This window comes from Panthera onca, chromosome A2, assembly GCF_046562875.1.
Source record: "Panthera onca isolate mPanOnc1 chromosome A2, mPanOnc1 haplotype 2, whole genome shotgun sequence".
In the NCBI taxonomy this organism is placed as follows: domain Eukaryota; kingdom Metazoa; phylum Chordata; class Mammalia; order Carnivora; family Felidae; genus Panthera; species Panthera onca.
The window spans coordinates 138059417-138074241 of record NC_138340.1 but is presented as its reverse complement, the minus strand read 5'-3'; the positions used below and the strand labels follow the sequence as shown (position 1 = coordinate 138074241).

The 14825-nt window shown below is 37.2% G+C and overlaps 1 protein-coding gene across 1 annotated transcript in view; it reads right to left on the bottom strand.

Annotated features, from left to right (window-relative positions):
• KCND2 (potassium voltage-gated channel subfamily D member 2) overlaps positions 1 to 14825 on the bottom strand; it is a 493576-nt gene that overhangs the window by 153492 nt on the left and 325259 nt on the right. The window lies entirely within an intron of this gene.

Here is a 14825-nt window from a genome sequence, read left to right as displayed (position 1 = left end):
ATTGCAATTTGTGTAATTGTTTCCAACTAGATTTAATGTATAATAAAGGGATTGTGAGCAAAGGCTCACCTGTGGCGCGCCTACTGAATCGGATGTTACCAACATGTCCTTGTGATTTTCCAAGGAAATTTGGTCACTCTCTGAAATTGTGTATGCAACTAAAACCGTAACACAGCATTCTATTCCGTTTGCTTCTGTAGGTAAGGAGGGGACTCTGGCTCTGTTTCTGCAGGGCTGTGTTTTGTCAGAGTTGTATACAGCTGGACTACGTGCTTGGGGACTGAACACACCTGACGGCACAATCATGTTAGCAGCTGCCTCATTAAAGTCCCTCCACTGTACCCATTGCCATTAAACTAAAATTGGGTGACTGGGATACTCTGAACAGCAATTGTTAAATTAAAACTTTTTCCATTACATTTTAGTGCCTAAAATCTCATTAATTATTGTTTATAAAATCTCCTCAGTCACCAATTGCTGTAATAGGGAACAATTTACACATATATATCTTAGCTTAATAAAACGGCTTGAAATTTCATTTTGTAATGCCTACTAACTAAGGACAAAGCAAAGGAATTACATGTTAATAACAAGGGCTAATGTCTATTGAATTTCACATATAGAGGCAAATACTGAACTAAAGGGTTTTACTGGTATTATCTCATTTATTCCTTTTGACAACCTGCGAGAAGTCTGAGGGACAAGCACGCTCCAAAACTTGCCCAAGATCATGCAACGAATAGGTGGTGAAGGCAGACTAAATAATAGACTAAATAAATTTATGACTTGAAAACTTTATAGCCACAGGTTCAAAGTACAAGGTTGAGCATGGCTCCGACTCTATTAAGCAGGGTAGTTGGGGAAATCGACTTTTTCGTTCTCTTTCTCTTTCACTCTCACTTCTCTCTCTGTGATCAGGGCTCCCTCCCCATCAGCAGCACCTGCAGCTCTTTTCTCCCCCAAATCGTCTCTCTGCATTTCCTACCTTCCAGCTCTTTTCTTCCCCAAATCAACTCCTGCAACGCCTACCTTCCATCGTATGACCATTTTTCTATCTCTACATGTGCACTTTGTTCTCTCAGTCCTCAATTCGATCTCTTGGGTGTTCAGAGTGATTTGACATTTATCTAGCTGTGTTCGAGGGATGAGGCAAGCCTATGGTTCCCCTACTCTTCTGCCATCTTAACTCCTCTTATCTAAGTCAACTTTTTCAAAGTGTGGGTTTTGTCAATACTTTGTATTTCTATACCATTTTCCACTGTACTATTTACCCTAGCACCCCAATATTATGAGGTATATAGGTATAGTAGTATTGTCTCCTACTTATGGAAAGGACTTCTGCCTGAAGCTGCTGAGTGTGGACTAGAATCAATCTTCTAACTCCATGAGTTGGGGAGGGGAGGGGCACTTTCTATTGAATCATATTGTCTCCCTCTGTAAGCCAATCCAGTCTTTTGCTAACTATGATATTCAGTGGGCAATAATTCAGAAAAAAGCAAGCTACCAAGAGTACATTTTAATACCGCTACATGTTAACCCCAAATTTCCAAATATCTCATAAGCGTTCACTAAATTTGTAAAGAAATGTCTTATTTGTAATCATAACCAAATGGGTGGACATTTGAGATGTAACCTTTTAAAATTATTTTTTAATGTTTATTTCTTTATTTTTAGGGAGAGGGGGAGAGAGAGGGAATCCCAAGCAGGCCTGACATGTGGATGGGTGGAGTGGTGGTGGGGGGAACCCTCGAGATATGTCATGAGCTGAAATCAAGAGTTGCACGCTTAACCAACTGAGTCGCCCGGGCGTTTGAGATGTAACTTTACTGAAAGACACTGAACATGAGTGGTGGTATACACTGGGAAAAGTATGTTCTGTTTTTACTGTTTCAAATAAAATATGTGAGAAACCCAGATAAAGCAAAACCATCATAGCAAAACACTCAATCCATAGTAAAATTTTCTATGTATATGAATTGTATATGAATTGCAGTATAGATATTCTAGCAGTCCAAAGAAAAAACGTTTACCTGTCTATAAGGTAAACACAACCCTTCAGAACTTTTCATGACACTAAGGTATAAGTAAAATTTATTTTGTCAAGTCCTCACAACAAGACTATTGTAAAACGTATTGTAAAGGTAGTGCTAGACAATGACCTACGAAAGAAACCAGATGGCAATGAAATGGTGCCAAAACTTCATTCAGTAAAAAATTCTACCACAAGGAACACCGCTACGGTTCCCATATACAATTTTACGAAGGCCTGAATTGATCTGAATATTAGAAGACTCAGAAAATCGCACCACAAATGTGTCTGTGGGGCCACCTATACTTTTGAGAATCAGATGACAGCTATGATTGGAAGTTCTCTCTCTAAAACAGACACAAAATTACAGCTGCAATATATTTAATGAAAAAAAATTACATGTAGAACTAAACACTTAGTGGCATTCTTTATTCCCAGAAACCCATTCCTCACATCCCTCCAATAAATAAATGGAGAGTTTAATGTCCCATTAATATTTGCCACAAGCAGGCTTTTGGTAAGAATTAATAAGGATTTGAAGGCTGAAATCTGACAAAACTCTGTATTTTTTTGGTGACTGATCAAAGGAAGATAGAATCCACTGTGAAGGGGACGAAGTTAAGAGCCTTTATGAAAATTAAGGAGCACAACCAACACATGAACTTTGGGCCTCTCTCAGACTACAAGTGTATGAAATGGCAGTAATAAGAAGAACAATAATACCATTATTGAACACTTAGATGCTCCCAACTCAGGTTTCCATTCAACTTCATAACATTAATTATTAGCTACTAACATATTCATTCTACATAGAAATAAACTGGAGAACAGTGAGGGCAAGTAACTCGCCCAAGGTCTGACTCCAGATATGATACCTGAATTAACACAATTCATTTTGAAAGATTTCAGATCTACATTTAACAAAATGTGGTATTTATTCTCCCTAGAGAATAAATTGTTTTAAAACAGATTGAACTCATAAAAGACAAACTTTTGTATTAAAATGGATGTCAAAATAAAAAAGTAACAATCATAAAATTTATTTTACTGCCTGCTGCCTTGTCCTACTACTCAAGGATTTTTAGGCTCAGTGAGCTGGAAAGCACTTCAATAGTGACTCTGTCCCCTTGCAAATGCTTTGACTTAGAGTAAATGGTTGTCAAACGTTCTTGGTCCCATGGTTTTAAAAAATCTATAGCCTTATCTCACAAAACAGTCTACCAAGTTCTTCAATATATTTATGTATATTGTATATTATATGTACATTTTGGTGACAGTGGTAATTAAAATTTAAAGTCTAAGTTTCTATTTATTCATGTGCTATGCATATTCATCATTCATGTCAGATACTTATTTTGTGCCATGAATTTATCATATCCTAGTGAGTATTTATTCCAGTATGTACTTATGATTCTATTATTCATTATTTATGTTAAATAATTAAATTCTAATCTCAGAAAGAAGATTCTCTAACTATTGTGTGACTGAGTTCAGCTTTGTTCAAATAAGCATTGCCTGCACACCTGTGCTAGCTCCTAATTTTAGGGTTCAATACTATGTGTCAGTTTGGGCCTGTGTCCTCAGAAGAATGCTTCCGGGCTGGCTTATGAGAAGGTGTCTTTTGATGAATGTTTTATTGCCTTGCTTTATGATAGCACACATTTTGTTTTTCTTTAAGATAGCACACATTTCAATTTTGGTTTTTCAAACTTAGCACAAGAGATAATGCTCTGAAACCCGAGGCATTGCTATGTGAAGCATTATTGAGTAAAATACTGCCAGACAGGCAGGTGGATAATTATGTCCCAAACCCAAAGAAATTAAATAAGGAAAATGTTAAAATATACATTAGGCAACGGTATAAAATTAATTCAGCCCTCTTCCTGTTCCTGTTTCTTTTGTCACTCCTTCTTCCACCCCCTTATAAAGTTTTCATTGTAATTGGGGAGTGAGTGCAGTTTTCTTTACAAGCTTGCGTTCCTGTGGCCCATGTTGTCAGGAGGAGGTGGGAGCAGATGCAGCTGTGAAACAGAATCAAGTCCCATCTTCCCCAATAAATAGTGGGGTGAACAGTGCTCTGCTTTCTATAAGCAGCTTCCTTTTAGATTCAGTTTTAAGATAATGGGCCCAAACCAAGTTTCGATCCTGGATTCTAGTCTGAGAGACACGCTGAGGAGAAAGACGCTCATCATTGTTGCCACAAGGGCCCTGGGTATAAATCCTGGGGCATCCAAGAACTAAACTAGCCCCTGAGGACCTTCGCCTCTAGATGTAGAATCCAGTCCCTTGCCATACAGGCTTCATCTGGACCACTTTAGGTTTTTTTCATTTTTATTTTTCTTAATTTTTTTAAATTTATTTTTTGAGAGACGAAGCCACAGCATGAGCGGGAATGGGGCGGAGAGAGACACAGAATGGACCACTTTGTTTTTAACATACTGACAGATCAGGAATCAGAGGGCGCCATTCCCAACAACCCTGCTGTGTCCCCTCCTGGTCGTCTCCATCCATCCAAGGAAAATCACTGCCTGATTCCTAATCTCAAACATTCAAACCTGAAGTTAAAAAAAAGTTTTTGAAACACATACATCAAGAAATCTGCATTTCTGCCATCTTTTGAGAATCAACTGGGGCAACTCTGAACACTGGGTGTGTGTTCTCTGGAGGCAGCAGCCGCTAAAGGTGGGGAGGCTGTCCCTTGGAGAGGCCTGGACTCTCCTGGTCCACCTGCTCCACACCCTTATGTTGTCACCTGCCCGGCCCACTGGTAGAACATCTCCCAACATTTGCCTTTTTCCATCTTTCAATCCCAATTTCAATGTCTTTGTAGTTTTGGCCACTCTGAGCCTTCTGTACAAAAGGTGGTATTAGATAAATAAATAAGGAAATCAAAAAGAAGAAAAATATAACACACACACACACACACACACTTGCATAGTTATTTCCCTTTATTTTTATTCCTAGATGCAATAAAAATAAACTATCACTGTATATGTCCTTCAAAGGGATGCAATTCATTCATAACATTTTAATTCTGGTATTTAGGATTACAAAATGTGAGTTATAATGAGACAGGGACTTTTAAATTACCTTCCATACACCTGTTAGAATATAATGAAATAATAGTAACATCACTTAAAGTCAGAAATGCCACTAATTCCTCACTTTACTTGGGTAAAAGTCTAATTAATTTTAATGTGAATTTTTATTACATAAAGAGCATAGGATCATGTAAATCATAACTGTATAAACATTCAGCTGAGGAGAGGGGAGCGTTGATAAATAAAAATAGATAGTTCTGCTATTTACTGGGCAAAGAGGTGGAGAGGTTGTCCTTTCTCTGACTGACATTTTTGTACTCATAAATGAACAGAAGTACAAACATACATTGTAAAAGTATATGCTACATACCCTTAGCTTCTAAACACAGGTCTTGGCCTTCAGGATCTATCACAAAATCTATAGGAGGTATCTATAGATTAGCGTTTGTGAATCTTACTAAATTATTTTTCCTATTATTTGAAACACTAAAAAATTAAAGTGACAAGAATAAATGGGACCTGTAGTTTGGACCACACGCATAATTATAAAGGCAGGGTTATGCTTCATGAAAAGGGGGCCTGGTGAAGATAGAAGCTTTATAAAACTGAAAGTGGTTGTTTTTCATCATTACATAGCAAGCACAGAGTGACTGATGTTACAAAAAGAAATGTTGAAAGAGAAAGGTTATCTCATCTCTGATTCACTTAATTTTCTTCCTTTCTCTCTTTCTTTCTTTCTCTTTCTTTATTTCCTTTTCTCCCTTCCTTCCTTCCTTCCTTCCTTCCTTCCTTCCTTCCTTTCCTTTCCTTTCCTTTCCTTTCCTTTCGATTCCTTTCCTTTCCTTTCCTTTCCTTTCCTTTCCTTTCCTTTCCTTTCCTTTCCTTTCTTTCATCCAAAAGACAGATATGTCTGTTAAGAAATCTGTTCACCTGGAAAAAAATCCTGTAAGTCATTAGAATATGCATTTCCTTGTCACTTATAACCACATGAATAAACCATTGTTACTGATCGTGAAACAGATCAAGAAGAATAGTATATAGCTGCCTTCAGGCTAAAATTTTGAAAAATTATGACACCTTTGAAAAAAATTAGTATTCTTGGTGTCTACTTGGCTAGGTTAGAAATGGAATCTGGGAAAGATTTCTATTTCCGGTTTTCCCTTTCTGAATCTCTGACTCAATATATTTCCCAGCTAGATTTGGTGCATTTTAAAGAAATATCTGTGGCCTGAATTAGAGGTCTTGGAAACTTTAAGAAAAATACCATACTCATCACTAGTCTTTTAAAAGATGTTTGACTAAAATTGCAAAAATAGATGCCGGCTTCCTGTTTGCCCTTGTAGAAAATGTTTACAGCAGTCAGGCATCAAACATGCTTAATTTATAGAACTAAAATAGTGGATATATTATATATATGTATGCAGATAATATCCCCTTATCTCCTGAAAAAAACTATTAATAATCCATGTTTGTATTTCAAGTAGAAATGTAAAGTTAATTTAATAATGTGGTATAATATTGGATCTATTCCAAAAACAAAGAAATCATCTATATTTAGTTACTTTGGGGGCCTGCTTAGGAAGTTGTGCCTGCTTCTTTAATGAAAACAGAGTGTTATTTCACCATGATAAAGATCTTGAAGAAACTTGAAAAGTAAGGGTAGGCCTAGTCTAAATGAAACCATTCAAGCAGGGCTATGAATGTGCCTTTGGCAGAGATTTATAACATCTACTTAAAATGCTACCCTGGTAGGAAATGAGAAGAAAAAGAAGAAAAAAAAATCCTCTGAAAGTCAGGAAACCATTGAGAAAGCACTGAAAATCTTAACAATAAAATACTGCAAATCACTAATAATTTATCTTTAGCTGTTTGACAGTTGGTCTGCAAAATGCACAATTGTGTAGACTTTTACAGAGTAGAAAAGAGAGAATTATTAAAAGTAACAGAGTAATTTTATGCCTTACAAGTTCTGATATTGGTTCAGTTTATAGTAATTTTGATAATAACACTATATCTTACAAGTTCAATTGTGGATAAGGATTTTGGTGAATGTCAAGTGTAACTAAAAATCTCTTTTTTCCTTTGACAAAAACAAAGGCCAAAAAAAAAATAATGGTGAGAATTTCAGGATTTAAATAGAAAAAAATGAGAATTGAAAAGCCTTCAGTAAAAAATAATGAGGGTCTGTATCACTAGTTTAACTTCAGAATATTTTTCTTTTAAAAAAAATTTTACGTGAGTATGGCTGACACAGAGATATTATATTCGTTTCAGGTATACAGCATAGTGATTCAACATCTTGATACATTAAGCTATGCTTACAAGTGTAGTTATCTACATATGTGTGATTTTCATAGGAAATGAGTACAATGTCTTTATTTTGTAATTACCTGGATTTTATGCACGTGCACATACATGTTTGTATGTACTTGTTTATAGGCAGTGTAGGTTTTGTATTGTATGATATATAAAATATTTAGGATTCTGATAGTATAATACTTACAATGGAAAAATAAATTCATATAGACATCAAAAAGAATAGTCCTGGCATTTTTCTTAAGAAAGGATTATAAGAGTGAGTTCAGAATTTATAGACTCAGCTGGACTGAGCCATATGACTATTAAAAGATCAATCTTAAAACACTACCAATTCAACCCAGTGAAACCTGAGTAATTTTCTCATTAATGTGGAAGAAATGAATAGACAGTGATGGCTCATAGACAACAGGAAAGATGATCTATTTTACCAGAGATGAATTTACAAGAGATTAAGACACATTCCTATTGCTTTCAAACATCACTTTTGGTACATGGGTCCAAATATAGCTTCATGTATCACTGACTATGTTTTGTCTATAGTCCCCTGATCCAGCTTCTTCATTCCCTGCCTTACTTCCTGTAATTCATTCTTTATCTACTTGTAAGGATGGCACCTGCCCTCTATTTGTTTCCTACCTTCCACTCTCCTCTTAGTCCCTAGTGTGTGATTTCTTCTCTCCTTAATATATGGTGCAAACAAATCCTCCTCCAGTCTACCTGAATTTCAGGCCTTGGCTTCCTCTACAAAGTCCTGACATGGTATATTTCTCTGCATTCTTTCCTCTATTTATTCTGTCTGCCCAAGGCGTGCCTGCCAAGTGAACAAACTCACAAACTTCCACTTTCACATGTTTTAAGAGTTTCAGGGGTGCCTGGGTGACTCAGATGGTTAAGCATCCAACTCTTGGTTTTGGAGCAGGTCCTGATCTCATGGTCATGAGATCGAGCCCTGAGGCAGGCTCCACACTGGGCATAGAACCTGCTTAACATTCTTTCTCTCCCCCCTTCCACTCTGGCCCCCCTCTCCCTGTTGCTCCCTCTCTCTCTCAAAATAAATTCAAATTGGACCACATTAACCCCGTGTTAACTATGATGCCTTTCTTTACCTTTCACCTGTTGTCCCCCCTTCTCTGCCTGTGCTCTTCCATCAGTGTTTCCCTGTGAATCCAAGGGACAGATAGGTGAATTTTATACTACCATACTATTTCCCAGCATGTTTTCTTTTTTATGTCCCCACACTTCACGTACACAAAAAGCAAGCATTAGTAATGTCACTATTATACTTGACCATTCCCAAGAAGGAGAGGCACACCATGTAGGTATCAGGAACTCAGAAGTAAATTTATAGTTTGACAAAGCCCTGTCTAACACAAATTTTCTCACTTGCTGTCATCCGAAAGAGGGTATGCTCACCTAGGTGAAAAAAGTCATTGCTCTCATTCATACAAATATACAAAAAAAAATCCTGTCTCCGTATAATTTCCTTCTCTTTCTACCATTGAATGTTTTTCATTTCAGTGATGAGCATTACAATAAGTGTTTTTAACAAGCCCAATACAAATGCACATTTTCAGCTTTTTGTTTGTTCATCTCTTGTAGCTAATATTTCATCTTTTACCCAAAGTGTGCATGTGCATGTGCATGTTAAACACGGAGATGTGCAAAAAAGTGAGTCCATGTACTTAGGATTCCCAGTAAGGGTTAGAATTGCTGAGAGTCATATTGTGTTTCTGTAATTTGGGGAAAACTGGGGGAGTGTCTTTCCAACACAAGGATGTTTTGCAGGCAGCTAATGTCTAAATGGGTCCCTTTATATTGCTCCCAATATACTTGTTTCAAATACTAACATGTTCAGTTTTTTTCACTGATAGTTTAGAATGGCACCGAACATAAAATCCATCTTAGTGGGGTGAATGCTTTTCTTCTTACTGTTAAGAGAGTCGGTTTGGAAAATTACAACATGAGTCATCTAAGAAATAACAGCAGGGATACCAGCAAGGAAACTTTAAAATGTGCTGAAAGAGCCACCAAAATGTGAGACTAAAAATGATCAGTAAAAGCCATGACCGAACACAATCAATAAATGACCCAGGTCCAGGGACAGTTTTGGGAAATGGATCTGCATGGAATGCTAAACTAGTGATACACAAGGGCAGCATATGTGCTATGAGGTAATTCAAAACATAACTTATGCTCCCGAAGAGGATAGAAAGCTTATTTATATTATTAAAGCATGCACTCCATATGTCTCTGTCGATTGTGCATTCCAGATATTTACCTCAGTTTCACAAGAATTTCTCAAGGGAATAAAAATTGATATGATTAACACCTTCTGAAATTCTACTGGGAATATTAGCTGCTTCCTTTTCCTTCCCAAGACAGTGTTGGATCCAACGACCTCCCTGATGTCCTGTGGTTTCTTCCCAGTTGAATTCTTCAGACATTAGCCTGAATGGTTAACTAAATTTTTGCATGGTTCTTTTTCTTCTGCAAAGCTTAATGTATTCCTATAGTTTCTTGTCTTTAAGAAGGTATTTTTTCGTGGGGGGGGGGGTGGCGCCTGGGTGGCTCAGTTGTTTAAGTGTCCGTCTTTGGCTCCCAGGTAATGATCTCCCAGTTCATGGGTTTGAGCCCCGCGTCGGTTGCTGTGCTGACAGCTCAGAGCCTGGATGGAGCCTGCTTCGGATTCTGTGTCTCCCTCTCTCTCTCTGCCCCTCCCCCATTCATGGTCTGTGTCTCTCTGTCTCTCAAAAATGAATAAACATTAAAAAAAATGTTAAGGTTTTTTTTTACTTGATTTTCTTTCACCACACACACACACACACACACACACACGGTGATTATGGACTGAACTCTATTCTCAGTATTTCAGAATGTGACCATTCGGAGACAGGGTCTATAAAAAAGTAATTCATTTAAAATGAAGCAGTTATGGTGGGCCCTAATCCAATATGACTGTTGTCCTTATAAGAAGAAATCTGGACACAGTGAGGTACAGAAGGAAGACCATTTGAAAACATAGGAAGAAGACAGTTACCTACAAGCCAAGGACAGAGACGTCAGAAAAAATTAACACTGCCAACACCTTGACCTTGGACTTCTAACCTCCAGAATTGTGAGAAAATAAATTTCTGGTGTTCAAGCCATTCAGTCTCTAGTACTTTGTTATGGTACAACTAGCAAAATTATACAATATATAACACACACATGTAACTGTGTGTGGGTTTGCTCCAAATCAAAGATCTGTAGTTCAGTTTCAAAAATTAAATAACATTATTACATACTATAAAACTCAGAAGGAAAAATATTTTTATTACATCTGTGGGAAATTTGTGAAAATAATCAAGAAGATGAGAAAATGTTGGTGAACATGGAAAGGATTCTGCATTGTGGAGCATATTGGTCAGAGTAGGGTCTGAAATAAGGCAGGAAAATGTACACTATATTCCTTTATCCATGCTCCTAACATGGATTGAGTTCTTATCAATTACCATCATGATTACTAGTATCTATTCAACAGTGACTATGGGTAAGTCACTCTTCTGGGTCTATAAACAAATATGTTATATGTTTTCTGCCTTGCAGCAGTATACAGTGAAGCTAGGAAGAAGATATGCACATGTTACACACGCACACAGATACAGAGAGAGCTCCAGCGATGGAAACCAGGTAAGAGAGATTAGAGTTAAAAGCTAAGAAAACTATAGGAAGCCATTTGAAAGTTCCCTGGGTTATATAGTGGCTGAAAGCGAACTTGGAAAGGAAGGAAAGAAAATGAACACTATAGAGAACAAAACACCTGCCAGGCCAGCACTGAGGCCAAAGATAAGACAAAAGTTGGCCAAAAGATGAAGAGATGTTTTCAGGGAAAAATTATTTACTTACATATATTTTTATTATTCTTTAAAGATTTGCCGGCCCATCAATTTAGTCCTTGGGAGTCTGGAAGTGGATAGGGTCTCTGAGGATGAAGGTGAAAGGGAAAAAATGAGGACAAAAGTAAAGGTCTTTAGGGAAAAGCACACTTTATGGAATGGGTAGGTAGAGAAATACTCATGAGAGACACAGAGGAGAAGCAGTCTGAAAGCCTAGAAGAGAATCAAGACCTTGGGTGTGACAGCGGAGCCTGGGTGGCTCAGTCGATTGAGCATCTGACTTTGGTTGAAGTTGTGAACTCACAGTATATGAGTTCAAGCCCCATATCTGTTCATGAGTTTGAGCCCCTTATCGGTTTGTGAGTTCAATCCCTGTATCAATCAGGCTCTTGTTGTCAGTGCAGAGCCCACTTTAGATCCTCTGTCCTCCCCTCGCCCATCTCTCTCTCTCTCAAAAAACAAACAAACAAACCATAAACATTAAGGAAAAAAAACACCTTAGATGTGACAGAATCTAAGGCATGGGAGAAGCCAGGAGTGGCTAAGAATAGAAAATGCAGTCAAAAGTGAAGGAAACCACAGACTACTTTAAGGAGCAGGTGATCACTTTAAGAGCAGGTGATCATTTGTGACTTTAAAACAATATTAATACAGGATGAGGACAGAAACATAACTGCAGAATATTAGAATGTGGGGGTCAATGTGATAGTAAAAAAACAAAAGTTTAGGTCTGCTAGAATTAAAAAATGGAAGAGGAGCTATTAGGAGAAGGGTCACATGATTTTTTTTATCACGATGGAGAGGTGTTTGGATCTCTGAGGGGGTAGCCAGGAGGAAGTGATGAACACAGTTGCAGTACTGGGGCTAGAAGAGGTCATGGACAAAGGTTTCGAAAAATCCAATGAGAAAAGGTCAGGAGCAATGACACTGCATTTTCCAGATGAAGAGTGATGTATATTATCCTTAAATATTAAGAGGGTCAAGGGCTTCTTTTCTTTTTCTGTTACATTTTGGTAAGTTGTAAAGATCTACCAATTTTGGATTCCAGGCCAATAGTTTGCTGCTTCTCCACCTTACCCACTCTCTGTTTCAGCAGAATACTAAAGTTACAGGCCACATTTTTCTTCTGTGAGGAAAAAATGTAGGTGGAGGATTGCTTCTCTCTACACAGAAAGGAACTGAATTGCTACTATTTCTATTTCTGGTCCTTATTGTATTTTATTCGTCTTTTACGGTCTAATTAGATCTCCATCAGGATACATTTTTTACTCCTCAGCACAAAATAAGACATTTTAAGGTAGGATTGGATAAGGACTTTCTGTCTTAAGCTCTTCAATTCAATCCATACCCTTCTGTGTAGTACCTACTGGGTGCAAGGCACTGTCTGTGTTAAGGGCTGACTATGATAGAACTTTACAAGAGCCAGAAATTAAGTATTTTCTATGGGGCTTCTATAGGCAAGTGAGAAACAAACTATAAACTTGCTTTTAGAAAAAGGAACATTATACTGGCTCTAAAAACTACAATCTGCTGACACTGCCACTAACTTAGAAATCTGGTCAGAACAGAATGGATAAGTGAGTATTCCTTACTATTTCATTTTCTAATTAAGCATTACATTAGGAATCATTTAATCTTGAGTTCCCAGAAGTTTCAGTTTCAAATTCCAGTTCAGCAGACTTATATATTTTATTTATGTCATCTCAATAATTTGGGAAATAGTTGTCATATATGAATTCTTAGAGTTGAAATGCAATGTAGACATTATTTCATCCAGTCTTCTACTGAATTTAGGAATCCATGCTCAACCATCCTCACATGAAGGTCAATTCGCCTTTTATGTGTGTGTGTGTGCGTTTAGAGATGGGGAGCTCACTACCTTTTCAGGTTGATCATTGTGTCAGAATAAAAACAAGCCCACATACTAGAGTGATACAAGTTATTTTGGGCTGCATATTACAAAGCAGAGAGTATAAGATATTAAAGTACTTTGTCAGACATAAAAAAAAATGGCTTCCTATTAGTTGACCATGTCTTTCTCATTAGTAGAACACAAGTTGTAAGAAAAGGTGAATTTTGTAAATGCGTTCAAGAATCAAAAGAAACCATTAGACATTTGAAACAGGGGTAGGTGTTCATCAACAACACAGGACGGTCTGCATAACTATCATTTTGGGGATTCAGTGTCCTAATTCTGATTAGTGGGTTCTGCTAGGTCCCAATTTTGGGTCTGCTTTGCTGACTACATGGGGATCAGAAGGAGGGCGAGGGGAGGGGAAGGGGTAAAAAGGGTGACAATGAGAAGGGACAGTTCATCTGTCTTCTGTATCATCTCACCCTCTCTTCCTCTTCTCTTTAGGTTTGCCTTGCCCTACTGAGAAGGGTTAAGCTCTATTGAAACGCAAACCCTGATGGAGATAGTAGGACTGCCTAGTATCTGTGAGAAGTGGGATTTTCATGTGAAATGTTATCCATGGGCATGACTATAATCAAGGGAACACTGGCATATCTAAGACTCAGTCCTAAACCACATACTTCTCAGTATCCAAGATGGAGCCAGGATGTCCAGCCTTCGGTCACCTTGCTGGCATAGCGCATATGTAGGTCCTCTCCTCCATTCTCTCAGTGATTAACTTGTCTTCAGCTTTAGCGTACTTAGCCACAGGGAAACTTGCCCAGTTTTACACTATACTCTTTCTATAGTTTATTGTTGGTATATAATGGTTAAAACAAATGCTTTTTATTTAACTTGAAGTAAAATTAGAAATATATGAACACTGTACATCTTTGGAAAAACATCTTTATTAAAGTGCTCATTTAGGAGTGGATCTCTAGGGGTAGTTTTCATTTTATAAGAAGAATAAATGTAGACTTTATAAACTTTATTTCTTGAGTGGTATATCTTATTACTCACCTTGTTCAGGATAGAAAATAATTATGAAGCAATTATTGGCTAACAGTAGGCCTGTGGGGCTACCATAAGTGATAAGATTTAATGTGTTAGATTATCATTTTTTATGGCAATATAAAACGTGTTGAATTTTAAGTTGGTGCTTCGTTGCTTTGCAAGAGGATATTTTTTGAATGAATAAAATTTTAACTGGATTGTTTTTTTCTTAAAAATACCAATTTTTTTTTAAGTCCAGGAAGGCATAGTTAACTTAGTGTTGCTTAACACAGGCTGTAATGGCGGGCAAGTGGGTCTCCATTCTTATTTCTGCAGCCATGAGAAAGTCACTTAACGGAATTGTAGAAATGATGTATGTTCCAGGGAAGACATATTTCACAATTGGCACTTTCATAATAACTTATGAACAAAAAACTTGTATAAATCAAAAGGGAAAAATCTGATGACCTTCCAGCTTTACTATTTCTGCTCTTTTTTACCTTCTCAGGTTTATCATTCGGTTTTTCTTAAACTGCGAAATTGATCATTTAAGATCTCCAAATGTTAAAATAAAAAAAAAACATTCTTTTGTTTATTCTTCATAAGTATATTGGGACCAAAGCCCTTTAAGAAATAGTAAGACATTATGCCATAAGCACATCTTTATTTGGCTG